Raw genomic sequence first — 8,219 nt, forward strand, 5'->3', positions numbered from 1 at the left:
TTTTCTATGACAACAATTTTTTCGGCTTTGAAGGTCCATTTATAGTAGAGATGGAATGGAGTGGGTTCAAGAGCGTCAAAATCTGTGGCTAGACAGAACAATAATAAAAACACCTGCTAATAAACAAAACAGTGAAAATAATACTTGAAGACATCACATATCAACAATAACAGAATAACGGAGGAATTCGATTAAATTTTTTTGAGTATTTTTTTTGGTGTAAAAATAGTCCTCTATTAAACAAGTTTTTTTTGTTAGTGTCAGTTTGTTTGTTTACCCCATAACAAGAAAAAAAAATAACAATAATAAATAAATTTAATTTACCTAATCACTTTTGATAGTAGATTAACTTTTAAATAGTACTGCACTCCCTACTTTACCTAAAATGCACTAACTTTTGCCTCAAAAGCTTGGCAAGCTCCATATATATATGTATAGTACTCGCAGACGTAACATACCATTTTGTTATATATATTATGAAAAAATTTAAAAGCTAACAATTTTATTAAATTTACGCTAACATATAACTAATAAAAAAAATAAATAATTTTATATTATTAAATAAAATCTAATACCTTTAAAAATATTATTGACGACTACTTGATAATCATAAATTACAAAAATAGTTGACCCTATTACTCCTCGTATATTATTTGTACTCATTTTTTTCACACCCGAGTTGACCCGACATATATATTTGTCTTGTTTTTTCGGTCATGATATATTAATTTCTCGTAAACATGCCGAACCCCACCTACATATAGTGAGTCCCACTTAATATTAATATACCTTATTTAACACCTGATATTATTACACAAAATATATTCCCTAGACATATACTGACATACCCCACACGCAGCGACGATTACGCACACTTAGAAAAAAAAAATCAAAAGAAAATGACACTGGGTTAAATAATTGGATACGAGGGATTGTTGGCAATTCCGCATAACCCTTCTTTGGCATGAATATCTCTCTCTATCCTCATGTACCCTTTCTCTCCCCAATCAGTACCCCATGAATTTTTTATTATCCAATACTTAGTACCATCCTTAGCTTTACCATAACCAACTACCGTAACGGCATGATCTGGCTCAATTCCACACTTCCCAGTAAAAATACCACTGGAATAAAATTGAAAATCATCCCCACCAGCTTGAACATAAACCGACACTGGTTGTTTTGCCACAGCTTTGAGAAGAGCCTTTTCGTTATTGGAAGGAACCTTCTCGAACCCTTTAATCTTAGCTACATTGTGTTTTCTTGTTTCCTTCTCATTTGCCTTACAAGTCTTATCAACTCCTTTGTAAGGGTAGTTTGACTCACTCGTTATTCCTCCTTTCTTTACAATGAATCTAAATGCGTCTTCCATATAACCACCTTTGCATCCTGTTGTGTCGCCTCTGACACAATCTACTAGTTCTTGCTCTGAGAGAGACACCAATTTACCTGTAGTTATTTTGTGAATACCTTCAATTGAGGCCACAGTTGAAAATGCCCAACAACTATCTGTTTTCAATACAAGAATTGAAGAATATTAGCATATAATGTTTGTAATATATATTAGTTATAGTTATAGTTATAGACTTATAGACCAACATCATAATTTTTGTCATTAAATTAAATAGAATACTAGAAAAATAGAAATCAAAATTCTATTGCTAAAATTATTCGTATTGAATGAAATAGTTGGTCCAATTTTATATTATCTAAAGATTATATATATATATATATATATATATATATATATATATATATATATATATATATATATATACACAAATTTAAATGAGTTCAACCCTAGTGGTTTTACTAAAATTAGGCATTTATATACATAGAATTAGTGACCACTTACTTAATTATTAGCATAAAAATGATGCTTCAAATCAAACTTTTATAAATTAGAGTAATATTAAGGAACTAATTTTTTCAGCTAACATAATTTTTTTTGAAATATTTTATCTATTTTAAATTTTAAATTTTAGTAAACTAAAAATTGATTTTTTATAATTTTTTGGATTCAGCTAATCTTATCTTAAGGACACATTTTAAAAATATAATAAAATTTTTTAATGTTTTTTATATTCTTTTATGATGTTCTTAATCTATGTTTTTAAGTCATATATAACTTAGCAAAATTTAATTTTTTTTATAAATTATATATATATATATATCTTATGCCAATTTTTATTGTCCTTTCTATCATCCAATTATTATGATCACATAATTCCATCAAAATTTTGGTTATTGTTACTGTATGAGTTTATGACTTAAATGTCTCTTATAACGAAATAATGCACTATCAACGTAATAACAATGCATGATGCTTTTAAAAAAAATTACATACAACATCCGCCTTGGTCCTTGATTGGTGTAACAACTCCTCTTTTCCTCCAGTCCACAGTTTCTGGAATGTCAGTTACATTCTCATGCCGAAACGGCGTCGTTTTGGATTCCATGGTCGTCCCCAGCCAATGACTCTTGGGAAGGCCATTAAGAGAAGCCTTGAACTCTTCAACGCTTAGGTCCGCAAATCTGTTAACACTAAGCTTGAAACTTTTGTCCCCAGCCGCATTGAAGGACTCAATGAACTCAACATTGTTCTTGAATATTCGGAACCTTCTTTCTTTCTCTTCACCATCCTTATACACTTTTCCATATTCTTCCATCCATTTCTCATGTCTCTCTCTTGTGCACATGTAGACTCAAATAGTCTGCGTGACATTGTTACTTGAGAGTTCCATAAAGTGAGAATGAGTAAGAAAAAAATTATTTGGTGAAATTGGATAAACGAAGTAGTAGTCATCATCGTCATGATGATTGCACACTAGTTTAGCTTTTAAGTGTATGTGTGATGATATAGAAATGAAAGAAGAAACGTTTACAAGGATTGCATTGGAGGCATGCAATAACTACTATATATATACAATTCTTTTGGAGTGGAAATAAGGGGAAATTATTTCAACGGGATACTTTAGACCGCATTATTTGTTTTGTTTACAAAGACAAGACATAGAGATATAAAATTGTGTTTCGCAGAGAAAAGATAGATACAAACAATGTGTTCAGAAATATTAAATTAGTGTATTTTATGTTCATCCTGACAGAAAAAATACAAAAACACTAACAAGAGACACAACTTATTTTTTATTTTTTTATTTTTTTGTTAATTTTTTATAATTATATTTTTTATTATTATATTTTTTATCTCAAAATTTTTTAATAAAAAATAGAATAAATTAAATTTTTATAATCTATTTTAATTTATCAATAAATAAAATATAAAAACACAAAATTTTATGTCTCTATTTATTAGTATTTTATCTTATTTTATTGTCAATGTCTTCTTGAAAATAAACCAGCCTTAGTGCATGACATGGGGGCCTCCACCACTTCGAAGTTCAAACTTTGGATAATATTGTAAGAAGCACTAATTAATCCAGTGTGTTATGCTTTATCAAAGTCAACTAGTCAACGTGCTCTTGTTATCGATGGAAGATCCTTTTTCCATCCAATTGATTTTTTTATTTAGATGTGAATGCATGATAATGGTCCCTTTTAATTCAAACCTTATTGGATAAGTTGCTACCATCTCAGAAACAAAAGTGTTTCTTAAACACCAAATAAAATTATTGGACTGTGTGTAAGTGTGTTGATGACTCTATCATCTTTAACATTTTAATTTTGATTTGGTATATTTCCATTCTAATATTTAAACCTCTACTTTTGAAACTTTAGATTTTGTTGGTTGTTAATTTGATATATGTAAGATTTTATAGGAATTATATTAGGAATAAAATTTCCAAACTAATATTTCTTTGCTGTTAGGTTCTTTTTTTTTTCTTTTGCTTTTCTAGTAAACAATATTGAGTTGCTGTGTCTTGATGAAATGTGCCTTCATTTTGAATTATTCCTCAATTCTGAGTTGCTGTGTTTTGATTTTAGTTATGTCGTTATGTGTTGTGATTTCTAATTGTTTTTAGCTAATTTACATGGGTAATATTAGGAAATTAATTTTTTTAACAAAATATCAGTCAATTTTTAAAATTATTTTATGATTTAATTATTCTGTCAGCTTTTATAGTGTTATTGAATTTTAGTCTCTATATTTTTTTTATTAAGTCTTTATACTATATCAAATTTTGTAATTAAGTCCCTACTGTAATAAAACTGTTGAAATTAGTGAAATAATTCGTTAAACAAAATGAATATGCATAACACTTGACTGAATATTTATTATAGTTTAACAGAATATTCCATTAATTCTAACATTTTTATAACGTAGGGACTTAATTACAAAATTTGATATAACATAGAAATTCAATTAAAAAGAAAAAAAATATAAGAACTTAATTGAAAATTCAGTGAAACTATAAAAGTCTTTGAAATAATTAAACCTTATTTTATTTATTTTAAGTTTTAAATCCTAAATAAAAAAAAATTTAATTTTAATTTTAAATTATAAATCTCTAAACACTAAATTAATAAAAAACAGATTTTTATAATTAAAAAAGTTAATTTTCTATATTATTTCATTTATATTAATTTGCAGTGTTCTAAAATATGTGATTATAATTTTATGGTCAATGTTTTTCAATTTGATATAAAACAACTGTGTCATTTGTTTCAAAAACCACCGTGACCAGATCATTAAGCTAATAAGACTATAACTTACTCAAAATAAAGGAGACACTAACCAAACGAAACATAAAGTAACTAGACTATACAATTTATGTTGAAAAAAATGGGAGAAAGGAAAGACCTGACAATGGAATTCTAGTAATAGCTCAGCTATTGTATATCATTCTTTTATTTGAGATTAGAACGTACAAGAATAAAGGCAAGTGTTAACAATAAAAAATAAGGTAAAACCACTACAATATTTTATCACGGATTAAAATTTTGACTACAGGTGTAATTAAAAACCATGACTTTTCAATTATGATAACTATAGATATAGACACAATAAAATAGTTTAAGGTAGAAACTTAGGTGCAGTCGATTTCACGTGAAGTTGATACTTAAGAGCTATTAGATAATTTGACTGATTTGACTAAATTTCCATCTAACAATTCTCAGATATCAACTTCACGTAAAATCGACTTCACATGAGTTTTCACCATAGTTTAATATTAGATCTATTTAGTTGCAAAGACATGAAATATCCCTCCCCCTCCCCCAAATGAAGAACAACCACTATTTTTGTCCTTCTCACTCTTTCTGTAGTTATCATCAATGGCACTACATTTTTAACTAATAAAAATATTTGATAATAAAAAAAATTAACTAAAATAGTCAAAATATATCTTATTTATTTAGTATTAATTAATTATTATAATAATTAATAAATATTAAATAAGATAAATTTTGACTTTTCTTATTTCTATAACATTATCATTTAATTAAACACAAAAGCAATAAAATTCATATCTATATTAAATTTAATATGTATACAATTAACCAAAATTTTTCAATCTCATACATCCCAAATAAATAGTATATACATATTCAGTTTTTTAATAAAATAAAGATTCAAATAAATGCAAATTAAATCTAGGAGGTAGAGGTTTGCGACGGAGATAACATTGGAGAATAAGGATGAGAAGAAATCGCTGAAGATAGGTTGAGAGGAAGGAGGAGACGATGATGATGCGATGACAGAAGGAAGATAAAGTAGATGCATACAAGTCTATCTTGTTGTCGCCAAAAAATTCTTGTAGAGAGATTAAAAAAGAAAAGAGAGCAACTCATTACATATCATTTTCTTTTTTCGGGTTGCGTTATATGGATACTTAGAATGTGAACTATTGTAGACTTATATTTTACTTATTGATAGATATACAATTTACATAGTATTTAAATTTTATTGATATGATACTCTAATAAGGTGACGATTTCACTTTAGCATGATGTGAATAAATATGTTTTGTTGAGTTTAATTTATATAAAATTAATTGAGTGTTAACTGATGCTGTGGATTGAGATTGGTTGGATTTGTGGAAACCGTAAAGGTGTATATGTCCAATTTAAGGGGAAGTTATGTCCAATATTTTCGGAGAGTTTTGTTGAATGATTTGTGTAGTATATATACTGATTAGTGTTAATAGTATTTATGATAACTAGTATTAATAATATATTCTCTTTGTAAACATGACGAGTGGTAGTAGAGGTTAGATCGAGTGGATCTTGTGGTCGTGGTAGAGGGAGGGTTTCCACCAATTTTCCAAGGACTGTTCAGTCATCGCACTATACCCCGACTATCCCATCAACCCCTGTGACGTCACAGGCAGGTCTAGCAGACCAGTAATTCATCATGGTTCTAAACCCAAATTATGTGTTTTCTTCTGCTATGCTCCCTACAAATCTAGCGATAGATATTGTAGTGGGTGATTCCTCCAGTACCCCTAACAGGATGCCCCACCACCACCGCCCATCATTCGGCTGAAGATTTGGCCCGATGGCATGCAGGTGTGAGTACATACAATTTTTTAGTCTTAAGTTTCTGTGTTTATGTGTTTGTTAATATTAGGTCTTTCTCTGATAGGTTTGCACCAAACAACAATGCTTGCACATAGAAGATCTCTGAGGTCATTAAGTCAATATACGATCACCCGTGGTCGAGCTACACGAAGATCTCGGTTGAGACCAGCGAGCGATAGTTTCGGAAGTGGGTCGTAAGAACCCAATAATATTGAATCAATTAACTGTATTTGAACTGTATTTTATTCTAACTAATTAATGTTGTTAAATTACTTTGTACAGTTGAAATTCATATGGGATGAGGAACATAATCTCATAATTAGGAAGATCTACGATCACTGGGTAGCTAAACGACTTCAGCAGATGATGAGCGCGTTCGTTAGGGGCGAGATCACCTAATGATCTGGATCCATCCATCTATCAAGAAGGAACTAGAGGCCCATTTTAGAAATGATGAGGGGTTCAAGTGTCGCTGTCTGACGAACGTCGCTAAAGGTCATCGATGTATACGGGTGGGTCGACAACCTTCATAAAGACAAAGAACAAACTAGTAAGTAGTTTGGTAATTTTTTTATTTTTTAGTAGTTACTTGAAATAGTTGTTTAATTTGTTTATTTATTTTATTGGTTGATATAATTTATAGTCTAAGTCGTTGGATCGTGAGGCGACACTAGTGAAGACCTTCAAGTATAACTATACCTTGAAGGCCAACAAGGTTTGCTGACGAGTGGTCTGCGGCCCATTATGTGAGTTTAAATTAATCCTAAGTTTCAAATTTATTTGGTTTAAAGTCAATTAATTGTTATCCTAATCACAACGTGTGACACAAAAGGATTACACGCAGGGTTGGAGACTGTGATACAGCAATTTCAGCCGCCTAGTTAGAACGATGAAGCTGGCTCTGAGACTTCAGTGGTAGATCCTGATAGGGTTTGGGGTAAGACGACCTCTAAATCTCATAAGAATCATTGCTTCGGGTTGGGGTCATTCTTCACCAGTGGCCTCTGCTCCTCCATGTTGGCGACTTTCTCTGCCTCTGCCACCATCCCTGCCAATCCCCAGGAAGTTATCAACTTGAGGGAGGAGGTGCAAAAGCTGACATAGGAGCTTCACTAACAAGCGGAGCAGTCTGAGCAGAGCTACAACGATCTTCTTACACGCGTGGGAGGAGTCATTACCATCAGCTCGGATCTGACAAAGAAGCTGGAGCAGCTAGATCATTTGTGAGAGCAGATAGAGGTGTACAACCAACAGATGTGCGCTGGAGGCAGCAACACTGCTAGCGGAGCATCGACATCAACACTTACTCTGCTGCCTCAACAGGGGGACCCCGACGGCGACGACAATGATTACCGGGATCTGTAGGATTTATGGATTTATTTTTTTTGTCTACTTCATTGTACTTCTGTGACATTTTATTACAATCATATTATTTATTTTTAATAGAATAATTTTTTAATTTCTGGTAATTTTAAATTTCTGCTAACAATTTTGTTAACAAGAATTTTAATTTGACTACTAATTGTGACTTAATTATGCCAAAAAAAGAAAAAATACTGTAGAATTTACCGACAAATAAATCCGACAGTAACTTACCGTCTAAGCACGTGAAATCATGCCAAAGTTACCGTCGAATTAATCCAACGGTAATCATCAACTCAGTTTCAACAAATCTATTGAAAAAACTAACGAAAAATCTACCAGTAATTAACGTTGGACAAAAATAATCCACCAGTAAA

At 30.6% G+C, this 8,219-nt stretch overlaps 1 pseudogene; it reads right to left on the reverse strand.

Moving 5' to 3' along the window:
* Positions 1-773: 773 nt before the first annotated feature.
* LOC112789920 (senescence-specific cysteine protease SAG39-like) lies at positions 774-2,873 on the reverse strand (annotated as a pseudogene).
* Between the last annotated feature and the right edge of the window lie 5,346 nt (positions 2,874-8,219).

Source organism: Arachis hypogaea, chromosome 3 (assembly GCF_003086295.3).
Source record: "Arachis hypogaea cultivar Tifrunner chromosome 3, arahy.Tifrunner.gnm2.J5K5, whole genome shotgun sequence".
NCBI classification, from domain to species: domain Eukaryota; kingdom Viridiplantae; phylum Streptophyta; class Magnoliopsida; order Fabales; family Fabaceae; genus Arachis; species Arachis hypogaea.